This window comes from Sus scrofa, chromosome 3 (assembly GCF_054392235.1).
Source record: "Sus scrofa isolate SSC_HxYL_T2T_F1_AM1 chromosome 3, Sscrofa_HxYL_maternal_Yorkshire_Landrace_v2.0, whole genome shotgun sequence".
Taxonomy (NCBI): domain Eukaryota; kingdom Metazoa; phylum Chordata; class Mammalia; order Artiodactyla; family Suidae; genus Sus; species Sus scrofa.
Window position 1 is genome coordinate 23,737,793 of NC_139385.1, and position 12,934 is coordinate 23,750,726.

Consider the following 12,934-nt stretch of genomic DNA (forward strand, 5'->3'; position numbering starts at 1 on the left):
AGATCAATTACTTAGAATAAAAAACTTGGACAGTCATTTCCAAAACCATCATGTAATTATATATTATGGTGTTTATAAATTATACCTAAAGTAATAAAAAAAAATTCTAATCCCAAGAATGAAATTCTATTATTCTCATCTTCATTTGTTACCATTCTTGGTTGGTTCTAATCTTCTGGGTGTTCCCTGAAGATATCTCTGTGGAGTCTTTATCAGATTTCTAGAATCCAGGTCTAGTCCTCAGTTTACATTCAGGTATAGAAACTTAAAGAGCAAAAAATGAAATTCTGTTATGACGTCATCAGATTAGGCTAAAGTGGAGCATAAATCCACGTATATGCCCTGAAGCATGTTTTGACCTAGTGACTACCTTTTCTCCTTTTTTCCTGACCAAGTATCTCAAAGTTCTCAACTTCAATGATCTCCCTCATTTGTCTCTCTCAATGTATTCCAGCTCCATCCAACCATTTGCCTCACAATAGTTAGAATGATCTCTTCATACAACCCCCCATCCATAAACACTCAAGGACAAACCTCTTTTAAACTCTCTTAAAGCCTCTTAACTCTCCTAATATGGAGACCAAAGTCTTGCAAGTGACCAACTGGGCCCTGAGTAATAGTTTCCTTTTCGGGCTCTAAAGCTGTCTCTCACAACTGTTTTCTTCTTTTTGCTCAAGTTTATCAAAGGTGCTCTTCTCCTTTCCAAAGGTTTGCATTTGCTCTTGCCCCTGACTAGAATGTTTCTTGCCTTCCCTCAACCCCCTGTACTCTCACACCATAACTTTTCAGTCCATTGAACTTTTCTTCCTAGCATTCATTGTATTAAGTAATTATAACTTGCTTTATGATTATATGATTTAATGCCTTTCTTCTACTGGACTGTGAGATCTTTCTTCACATGACTGTGAGACCACGGCTAATTCCTCTACATCAGCTCATAGCAGTATTAGCACATCACAGCAGCTGCTAATAAATTTTTCAGGAATGAATAAATGACCTGATTGAAACTTATAACTTGTGCACATCACTTTACTCTCATCAGACTTCCCTTGCTTTTTCATATCTTCTTATCTAGTAGACTTTCTGACCATTGTTATAATTAGTTCCAAATTACTCAAATCCTTCCCTCCACCATGTCTTCCTGCCCAGCCTTCATGAACCCACCTGTCTGCCCCATTCTTGTACTACAGCTGGTAAGACCTGTAGTAAGGAGCTGCTTGAATTAACTTCCCCTTGCCCCCATCACTGGAGGGAGAGCTGAAACAAGGAGGGCAAGGAAGAATGGCTTTCTTACCCACTAGTGCTCCTCCTTCCTTACCCTTTCTCTGCCCCATGTTGAGAACCTCAGTCAAGAAGATCATTCTACCACATAGTTTTCTGTATGACCTCAGTAGAGGTCACAGTATCAAACACAGTACTGTTCATTTACTTTTCAGATAAATGTTAGGCTTTAATAAATTAAATTTCTTAAAGGGTGAAATATTTTTTGTATGCTCACTTTTCGATGTGTTCTTCATCTATTAAAGATATTTAAAGTCTTGAACACATGGCTTTGCTGAGTGAAATTGACATAAAATATTAATTTAAAAAGTAAATATATAATATGTGAGGGAATGACAATATATACTGAGAAAATAGCTTGAAAGAGTTAAAACATTCTTAGGGATAGGTTATGACTTTAGGTAGTGTGGTCAGGGAACACTTCAGTAAAATGTTAAGATATTTGCTGAAACTTTTTTGTTTTTTGTTTTATTTTTGGTCAATTCTGTGGCATACTGAATCTGAGCTGCAGCTGCTGTGGCAATGCAAGTGGGTCCTTAACTCACTGTGCTGGCCAGGGATCAAACTGACACCTCAGCAGCAACCTGAGCTGCTGTACCACAATGGGAGTTCTGAACTTTTTCTTAGTAGTGCTGCTAGCACAAAAATTGGAATCTAGGGTTAGATCAATACTGATACTCTGCTTTTGTGTTAGCTGAATTATTGTGCTGATAGAAACAGTTCATTAATAATTCTTCTTATTTTTTTTTTTTTGGTCTTTTTAGGGCCGCACCCATGGCATACGGAGGTTCCCAGGCTAGGTGTCTAATCAGAGCTATAGCTGCCAGCCTACACCAGAACCACAGCAACATCAGATCTGAGCTGTGTCTGTGACCTACACCACAGCTCACAGCAACACTGGATCCTTAACCCACTGAGCAAGGCCAGGGATTGAACCCACAACCTCATGGTTCCTAGTTGGATTCACTAACCACTGAGCCATGACAGGAACTCCCCTTTGTGTCTTTTTAGGGCTGCACCTACAGCATATGGAGGTTCCCAGGCTAGGGGTCCAATCAGAGCTGTAGCTGCCAGCCTATGCCACAGCAATGCCAGATTGGAGCTGTCTCTGTAAACTATATCACAGCTCATGGCAATGCCAGATCCTTAACCCACTGAACGAGGCCAGGAATCAAATCTGCAACCTCATGGCTCCTAGTTGAATTCATTTCTACTGTGCCACGATGGGAACTCCAATAATTATTCTTTATAATAAGAAACAGTAATTTTATTTCTCAAAAGTTGACATCCTGTAATTTTGCATAAATAAAATCGTGTAATAACAGTAACATCAATTCACTATAAACACATAGCTATAATAAACATGTGCATTATTAATAAATTACAGAGAAAAATAAGAAAGTGTAATGAGTTGCCAAATGCTTATTTATCAAAATAATTATAGGTAATGACAAATAAATAGTGGGAACTAGCAAGAGTAAAAATATTTCATATAAGAAACATAATGGAAAATGCTGTTCCATTATACAAAAACTAAGATACTTCATTTCCTCTTCATAGTTTCTCTTGGACTTACTATAATTTTCAAGAGAATCATCACATCTATTTTTACAAAGTTCCTCTATAAGCAAAGTTCTAAAACATTTTTCTTTTTTTCTTTCTTTTTTTTTTTTTTTTTTGTCTTTTTGCTATTTCTTGGGCCGCTCCCGTGGCTATGGAGGTTCCCAGGCTAGGGGTCAAATCCGAGCTGTAGCCACCAGCCTACGCCAGAGCCACAGCAACACAGGATCTGAGCTGCGTCTGCAACCTACACCACAGCTCACGGCAACGCCGGATCCTTAACCCACTGAGCAAGGGCAGGGACCAACCCCGCAACCTCATGGTTCCCAGTCGGATTCGTTAACCACTGTGCCACGACAGGAACTCCTAAAACATTTTTCTTTTTTTTTTTTTTCCCATTTAACAAAGTGATTGTATTTTCTATTTTTCCTATGTCTCTTTTTTTTTTTTCCCACTGTATAGCAAGGGGGTCAGGTTATCCTTACATGTATACATTACAATTACATTTTCCCCCCACCCTTTCTTCTGTTGCAAGATGAGTATCTAGACATAGTTCTCAATGCTATTCAGCAGGATCTCCTTGTAAATCTATTCTAAATTGTGTCTGATAAGCCCAAGCTCCTGATCCCTCCCACTCCCTCCCCCTCCCATCAGGCAACAACAAGTTTCTTCTCCAAGTCCATGATTTTCTTTTCTGTGGAGATGTTCATTTGTGCTGGATATTAGATTCCAGGTATGAGTGATATCATATGGTATTTGTCTTTGTCTTTCTGGCTCATTTCACTCAGTATGAGATTCTCTACTTCCATCCATGTTGCTGCAAATGGCATTATGTCATTCTTTTTTATGGCTGAGGAGTATTCCATCATGTATATATACCACCTCTTCCGAATCCAATCATCTGTCGATGGACATTTGGATTGTTTCCATGTCCTGGCTATTGTGAATAGTGCTGCAATGAACATGCGGGTGCATGTGTCTCTTTTAAGTAGTTTTGTTGTCCGGATAGATGCCCAAGAGTGGGATTGTGGGGTCATATGGAAGATCTATGTATAGATTTCTAAGGTATCTCCAAACTGTTCTCCACAGTGACTGTACCAGTTTACATTCCCACCAGCAGTGCAGGAGGGTTCCCTTTTCTCCACAGCCCCTCCAGCACTTGTTATTTGTGGATTTATTAATGATGGCCATTCTGACTGGTGTGAGGTGGTATCTCATGGTAGTTTTGATTTGCATTTCTCTTATAATCACGGATATTGAGCATTTTTTCATGTGTTTGCTGGCCATCTGTATATCTTCTTTGGAGAAATGTCTATTCAGGTCTTTTGCCCATTTTTCCATTGATTGATTGGTTTTTTTGCTGTTGGGTTGTATAAGTTGTTTATATATTCTAGAGATTAAGCCCTTTTCAGTTGTATCATTTGAAACTATTTTCTCCCATTCTGAAAGTTGTCTTTTTGTTTTCTTTTTGGTTTCCTTTACTGTGCAAAAAAAAGCTTTTCAGTTTGAGTAGGTCCCATGGGTTTATTTTTGCTCTAATTTCTATTGCTTTGGGAGACTGACCTGAGAAAATAATCATGATGTTGATGTCAGAGAGTGTTTTGCCTATGTTTTCTTCTAGGAGTTTGATGGTGTCCTGTCGTATATTTAAGTCTTTCAGCCATTTGGAGTTTATTTTTGTGCATGGTGTGAGGGTGTGTTCTAGTTTCATTGCTTTGCATGCAGCTGTCCAGGTTTCCCAGCAATGCTTGCTGAATAGACTTTCTTTTTCCCATTTTATGTTCTTGCCTCCCTTGTCAAAGATTCATTGACCATAGGTGTCAGGGTTTATTCCCGGGTTCTCTCTTCTGTTCCATTGGTCGGACTGTCTGTTTTTATACCAGTACCACACTGTTTGGATGACTGTGGCTTTGTAGTATTTCTTGAAGTCTGGGAGAGTTATGCCTCCTGCTTGGATTTTGTTTCTCAGGATTGCTTTGGCAATTCTGGGTCTTTTGTGGTTCCATATACATTTTGGGATTGTTTGTTCTAGTTCTGTGAACAATGTCATGGGTCATTTGATAGGGATTGCATGGAATCTGTAGATTGCTTTGGGTAGTATGGCCATTTTTACAATATTGATTTTTCCAATCCAGGAACATGGAATATCTTTCCATTTCTTGACATCTTCTTTGATTTCTTTGATTAAAGGTTTATAGTTCTCAGCATATAGGTCCTTTACCTCCTTGGTCAGGTGTATTCCGAGGTGTTTGATTTTGTGAGGTGCAATTTTAAAAGGTATCATATTTTTGTATTCCTTTTCTAATATTTTTCATTGCTGGTATACATAAATGCAACTGACCTCTGAATGTTAATCTTATATCCTGCTACTTTGCTGAATTTATTAATCAGTTCAAGTAGTTTTGGGGTTGAGTCCTTAGGGTTTTCTATGTATAGTATCATGTCATCTGCATACAGTGACAGTTTCATCTCTTCCCTTCCTATATGGATGCCTTTTATTTCTTTTGTTTGTCTAATCACTGTGGCTAGGACTTCCAAAACTATGTTGAAGAGCAGTGGTGAGAGTGGGCATCCCTGTCTTGTTGCAGATTTGAGTGAGAAGGCTTTCAATTCTTCCCCATTGAGTATTATATTTGCTGTGGGTTTATCATAAATGGCTTTGATTATATTTAGGAATGTTCCCTCTATACCCACTTTGGCGAGGGTCTTGATCATGAATGGATGTTGAACTTTGTCAAATGCTTTTTCTGCGTCTATTGAGATGATCACATGATTTTTGACTTTTTTTTTGTTAATGTGGTGTATGATGTTGATTGATTCGCGTATGTTGAACCATCCTTGTGAACCTGAGATGAACCCAACCTGGTCATGGTGTATGATTTTTTTGGTATGTTGTTGGATTCGGTTGGCTAAGATTTTGTTGAGAATTTTTGCATCTATATTCATCAATGATATTGGGCGATAGTTTTCTTTTTTGGTGGTATCTCTGCCTGGTTTTGGAATGAGGGTGATGGTGGCCTCACAGAAGGTCTTTGGGAGTATTCCTTCTTCTTCAACCTTTTGAAAGAGTTTAAGGAGGATGGGCACCAATTCCTCTTTATATGTTTGATAAAATTCACCTGTGAAGCCATCTGGTCCTGGACTTTTATTTATAGGGAGTGATTTTATGACCTCTTCAATTTCATTTCTAGTGATTGGTCTGTTCAGTTGGTCTGTTTCCTCTTGATTCACTTTTGGCAGACTGTAAGACTCTAGAAAATTGTCCATTTCTTCCAGATTGTCAAACTTGTTGCCGTATAGTTCTTCATAGTATTCTCTTATGGTTTTTTGTATTTCTGCTGTATCCGTTGTGATTTCTCCTTTTTCATTTATAATTTGGTTATTTGGGTTCTTTCTCTCCTCTTTTTAGTGAGTCTGGCCAGGGGTTTGTCAATTTTGTTTACCTTTTCAAAGAACCAGCTCTTGGTTTTATTAATTTTCTCTATTGTTTTTTGAGTCTCTATTTTATTGATTTCTTCTTTGATCTTTATAATTTCCTTCCTTCTGCTGACTTTAGGACTTTTTTGTTCTTCTTTTTCTAATTCGTTTAGGTGGAGGGTTAAGTTGTCAATTTGAGATCTTTCTTCTTTTTGAGAAAGGCCTGTATTGCTATAAATTTCCCTCTGAGCACTGCTTTCGCAGCATCCCATAGGTTTTGAGAGGTTGTGTCTTCATTATCATTTGTTTCAAGGTAGTTTTTAATTTCCTTCTTGATTTCTTCATTGACCCATTGGTTTTTTAGTAGCATGTTGTTTAGTCTCCATGTAGTAGGTTTTTTCTCTTTGCTTTTCCCATGGTTGATTTCTAATTTCATGGCATTGTGGTCAGAGAAGATACTTGAGATAATTTCTATGCTCCTAAATTTATTGAGATTCGCTTTGTGTCCCAATATGTGGTCGATTCTTGAGAATGTTCCATGAGCATTTGAGAAGAATGTGTATTCTGATTTTTTTGGATGTAGTGTCCTGAAGATATCAATTAAGTCTAACTTTTCTATTGTTTCCTTTAGGATCTCTGTTGCTTTATTGGTTTTCTGTCTAGAGGATCTGTCCATTGATGTGAGGGGGGTATTAAGGTCTCCTACTATGATTGTATTCTCATCAATATCTCCCTTTATGTCTGTTAATATTTGTTGTATGTATCTGGGTGCTCCTATATTTGCGGCATATATGTTGATGATAGTAACATCCTCTCCTTGGATGGATCCCTTAATCATTAAATAGTGTCCTTCTTTGTCTTTCTTTATGTCTTTTGTTTTAAAGTCTATTTTGTCTGATGTGAGTATTGCGACTCCTGCTTTTCTGTCTTGTCTATTGGCGTGAAATATTTTTCCCCACCCTTTCACTTTCAATCTATATGTATCTTTTGTCCTAAGGTGAGTTTCTTGTAGGCAGCATATTGAAGGTTTTTGCCTTTTTATCCACTCAGCCACTCTGCGTCTTTTGATTGGGGCATTCAGTCCATTGACATTTAAGGTGATAATTGATAGATGATTATTTATTGCCATTTGAACCTCGTGTCCCAGTTGATTCTATGGTTCTCCTTTCTTCCTTTCTTTCTTTTTTTTTTTTTTTGGTTGGATGGTCTCCTGTTGTTATCTGCTTGAGTGTATTTTTTCATTTTTCTTAATGTTATATTTATGCTGATGTTTGTACCTTTGTTACATCTTTTGTTTGGTTATATTGAATAAGCATTTAATGATATAATCTAGAGATGTTGTTTATCTTCCTGAAAGCTGCAGTGAACACAAACCATTCTGATGACTAAGATACTTATTTTAAAGCAAGAGGCATCCAGCATGTTAAAGTGAATGAATCTGCCAAAAATTTTATCACAGAAACCAAATGTTTGGAGTTTTCAGAAGCAACAATGGAATGCAGGCATGGGGAAATCCACTGTAGGCTAGCAATTCAGCTTTGAAAGATTTACTAATCTAGTGCATCAAATACATATTTAGAAACTGATGTTAAAACAAATGTTAACTATACTGTTGTAGTGATGATTTCAATATACACAAATATTGAATCATTATGCTGTATAATCAAAATATGCCAATTACATCACAATTAAGACAGAAAAAAGAAACTTTAGATATTTTAATAATTTTCTCAAATTTCTATTGAATGTAAAAAATAATGTTTGCATTTCCCTGAGCATTATGCTACAGGAAAGGTAAACTTACTAATTAGATTTCAAAGAAGTATAAATCATAGATAAAATGAGAAAGTCATTTAGGAACATCTGTTTATTTTAATAAGATATATCTTTGAAACTTAGTGAGTTTAATATAATAATTAGTATATTTAAGCATTTGTCTATTTTTAGAGGAAAAACATCTCTATTGTCCAACATATCCAGACTTCTCCCAAGGAGATTATTAAGAAACATGCTAATTAATTTCATTTTAGGTGATTTTTTAAAAACCGAACTTTGTTTTTTAACATACCTGTAAATTTATATTTAGTGGGAAAAAATAATTCAGAAACTAGTCCTGTGCATCTTCTATCCAGTTTCCTCTAATTGTTACTTGCAAAATTGTAGCATAATATTACAATCAGGACTTTTACATTTACAGTAATGAGAGAGAACTGTGCCATCACCACTAGGGCCCCTCACTGCTGCCTTTTCATAATCACATCCACTTCCTTCCTATCAGCACTCCCTCCCTTGTTCCTGATAGCCACTAACCTGTTCTAATTCTGTAATTAAGATACCGGATATTCATCAACAGTTAGTGGTATCACTTTTTTAAGCCATTCTGATAAGTGTGCAATGGCATCTGATTGTGATTTTAATTTTCATTCCTCTAATGGGTAATGATATTGAATATTTTTTCATATACTTGTCATCTCTGAGTCTCCAATGAAATGCTGCTTCATGTTTTTGTCCATATGGTAGTTGAATTGTATGCTGTTTAAATTTTTACTTTCACTTTTGAGAAAGCTTTACATCTTCTAAATACTAGCTCTTCAATGTATATGTTATGTTCCAATATTTTGTCCTGATCTGTATCTTGTCTATTCATTCCCTTAACAGGATCTTTCACAGAGGAAAAAAAATTATTTTGAGGAAGTTTAATTTATCAACATTTCCTTTTATGAATCAGGCTTTTGTGGCAAGTGTAAGAGCTCTTTGCCTAACCATAATGTTCTTATTTTTTCCTAAGTATGTTTTATAGTTTGACATTTTACATATAATTCCATGATCTATGAGGAGTTAATCATTGTATAAGATATGAGGCTTATGTTGAGGTTCATTTATTTAAATTTTTTTAAACCTTTAAATGTTCAACTGTTCCACCACCTCTTGAAAAGACTGAAATGTCTGTCTTTCCTCAGGCATATTTTTGAAGATCTATTTCCTACTTGATTCCTTTATGCATCTATTCCTCTCACATTATCAGAGTTTTGGCTACTGCAGCTACATAGCAAGTCTTAAAAACAGATAAATCTACTTGTTACCTATAATTTTTATCAAAACTATCTTAGCTAATCTAGTTCCTTAGACTTTCTATTAAAAAATTACCAAAAAGGACCTATTTTTAGCACAGGGAATTATATTCAATATTTTATAATGACCCATAAGGTAAAAGAACCTAAAAAGGAATAGCCATATATGTATGTGTAACTGAATCACTGTGCTATGCACCTGAAACCAACATAACATTGTACATCAACTATACTTCATTTTCATTTTTAAAAGTTATAATGTTGTCTATGTCTGCAAAAAAATCTTTTGAGTATTTTGACAAAAACTCTTGTGATGATTAGTTTTATGGCCAAGTTGATATATATTTGTGTTATGTCTATGTATTGTGTATGTTATATACATACCTTGCAATAGTATAAAAATGAATGAAAAGTCATTTCAGTTGCAATTAAAATATATGATTTTAACATGTATCTAAGATCACATAGCTAGATAGTGGCAGAATTGCGCTTGAACTCTAGCTTTCTTTTACATCAAAATATATGTGCTTAATTTCTGTATTAGCACATATTATATCCTATATTATCTCCCTGGGGTGGACAAGATCTCATACAGAGAATAATACCCTCCACCAAATATGTTCATGTCCTAATCTCTGTAACCCATGAATATATAATTTTATATGGTAAAGGAGAATTTACACATTTAATTAAATTAAGATCTTTTCTCCTCTCTTTCAGTAATGAGTGTCACTACCCATTTTGCTTAGGCATCTGCTATAAATAGTTTCCTAATAAAATCTTCAGTGAACTTCCTGCTTCCCACTCTCAACTTCTGTATATAAAATGTACTACAGATGTTTAAGAGGCGTCTTGTTCATATTTTAGCTTTTAGGAACTTTAGCAGTCCCTCTAAATACAGCATGCCTATTGCAAAGAAGAGAAACCACTGAAATCATTTTGAGTAATGGGGGTATTTATGTAAATGAATATTTGTTTAAATAAAATCCAAGCAAGAAAAGGAAAAAAAAGAGTAAGGATCAAAAGGAACTAAACTGAACATCAGAATACCAGGAATCAAGACCATTCTCAAGCAACAAGGGGCTTCGGGGCCTGTCATCTTATTTCCCTCTATCATCATTCTCTCTGAAGTGTTTGCCTTGCTCTCACTTTACTATTTGCACTGCTCTAAACCTAACTTTAACAGACCTTTTAATTTAAGTGTATGTAACTGCAGATTCCATCTTTAGTTTAAATTATCAAAAGTTTAAGAATCTGATTGTCAATGACTTGAGTGTTTACAGTAATGTACCACCTGTGGTGCAATTAACTTTGTATATGGGTGGGGATGGGGCTAATGCATAAGAGCACAAACTTGTACATGAACTTGAGTACCAAAGTTTAACAAAAAAGGAAGGTGTGTGGATTCCATTGCGGCTCCGTGGGTTAAGAACATGACATAGTGTCCATGAGGATGCAGGTTTGATCACTGGCCTTGCTCAGTGGATTAAGGATCTGGCATTGCCACGAGCCATGAAACAGTTTGCAGAGGCGACTTCGGGTCCAGTGTTGCCTCTGCTGTGGTGGAGACCGGCAGCTGCAGCTCTGATTAGACTCCCTAGTCCAATCTTCCATATGCTGCTGTGAAGCTATAGAAAAAAAAAAGAAAAGAAAAGAAAGGGAAGGTGTGAACGTGATAAATGTCTACTACAAAACACTAAATGAAATAAAAATAATACCTGGTACCTCCTCCTCCCCCGGCCAAGGTGGCTGACAAGCCCGGAGTTGCTGGGCCGGCGGGGCTCCCTCTACGCTTCTCGCAAGGGCTCAGCTGGTGGACCATCTTGGCAAGCAGCCACGAGGGCTAGAGTCCCAGCATGAGAGTGCTCAGGGGAGATGAGAGCCCAGCGGGCCTCCCGCCCACCTGTCACTGAAGCCTGCCCTCCACACCAGGCCCAGCATGCGCCTGTTGGTGTGGGGGGCACTGCTGGCAGCCGGCCTTGCCCTGGCCCTGGTGCTGGCCATCCAGCTAGGGCAGCAGGTGCTGGAGTGCCAGGCAGTGCTGGGGGCCCCCCAGAGCCCCTGGCAGGCTATGCGGCCGGAGCAGGAGGACCTGGTGATGATGGGCACGGACTATGTGGAATACCATTGTGGCAAGGCTATGCCGCACATCTTCGTGGGGGGCATGCCCCTGAGCTGCAGTACAATGATGCACGTGATGCTGGATGCCTACCTGGAAGTGCGCTGCGGTGAGGAGACCCGCATCATCCCCCAGGCCATGCGTCAGGCCTGGTCCAAGTCCCGTGGGGAGAAGCTGCGGCTGGATGAAGCCAGCATCACGGACCAAGCGCTGGAGGCCACCATGCAGGCCTTCATCCTGGAGGTGATCGCCAAGCATGGCCAGCCGGCCGGCATCCTCTGCAACAAAGACCCATTCACCCTCAAGTCCTCTGTCTACCTGTCACGCCTGTTCCCCAACTCTAAGTCCCTGCTGATGGTGTGAGATGGCTGGGCCTTGGTGCACTCCATGATCACCCGCAAGGTCACCATTGCTGGCTTTGACCTCAGCAGCTACCACAACTGCCCCACCAAGTGGAACAAGGCCATTGAGGTGAGTAGGTGCAGTGTGTGGAGGTGGGCAAGGACAAGTGTCTGCCGGTGTACTACTAGCAGCTGGTGCTGCACCCCCATTGCTCCCTCAAGCTTATCCTCAACTTCCTTGGTATCACCTGGAGTGATGCTGTCCTGCACTATGAGGACCTCATTGGCAAGCCCGGAGGTGTCTCCCTGTTCAAGATTGAGCAATCCACAGTCCAGGTCATCAAGCCTGTGAACCTGGAAGCTCTCATCAAGAAGACTGGCCACATCCCTGGGGACATGATGTGAGACATGGCCCAGATCACCCCCATGCTGGCTCGGCTAGGCTATGACCCCTATGCAAACCCACCCAACTACAGCAACCTTGACCCCATCATTGTCAACAACACACACAAGGTCTTGAAAGGGGACTGTAAAACACCAGCCAATCTGAAAGGATATTTTCAGGTGAACCAGAATGGTACCTCCTCCCACCTAGGAAGTGCATGATTTCCAGATCTCTACAAATGGCTTTGTTGCCAGGAAAGAAGAAACTTTGCATTGGAGTGGAAATCAGACCTCTAATCCAAGCATATTGCTTTCTATTAATGGCCAAAACAGGACTGCCCATGAAGATCATATTTGCATATGTTTGCAAAAACCAAATCCTCAAAAACTTACCTTGAAAACTTGAAACACTCTATCTTAGGACAGTCTGGAGTAGAGAACCAAGAGTGTGGAAGTAGTCTGGCTTTTGAAACTTGGGTATTTTATATTCCGCCCCCCCCCAACTTTCTTTTAAGGGATGGATTTGCCATCCTCCTTAATTTGCAGGATTGCCTCAGTGGCTTTGTTTTCTGGGACAGGGACCGCCACCTGTTCCTCTCCTGTTGACCCTTACTTTTGAATTCAAAATATCTATATAAGAATTTAATATATGAGGTTTTCTTTGATTCCTTCTCAGCTCTACTCAGTTTCACAGAGAAAAAAAAAAATTCAAATAAACCAAACAGGGATTCAAAAAAATAATAATAACAATACCCGACCTC

General features: G+C 38.6%; 1 long non-coding RNA gene and 1 pseudogene across 1 annotated transcript in view; one reads left to right on the forward strand and one right to left on the reverse strand.

Moving 5' to 3' along the window:
• Positions 1–7,681: 7,681 nt before the first annotated feature.
• The window catches only part of LOC146404475 (uncharacterized), a 37,063-nt gene continuing 31,810 nt past the window's right edge, over positions 7,682–12,934 (reverse strand). The window contains exons 3-4 of the long non-coding RNA XR_014840472.1: positions 11,542–11,726; positions 7,682–10,957 (exon numbers count right to left, since the gene is read on the reverse strand). This is a non-coding gene — a long non-coding RNA (uncharacterized LOC146404475). The remainder of the gene's footprint in view (positions 10,958–11,541; positions 11,727–12,934) is intronic.
• On the forward strand, positions 11,254–12,501 carry LOC110258671 (protein-tyrosine sulfotransferase 2 pseudogene; annotated as a pseudogene).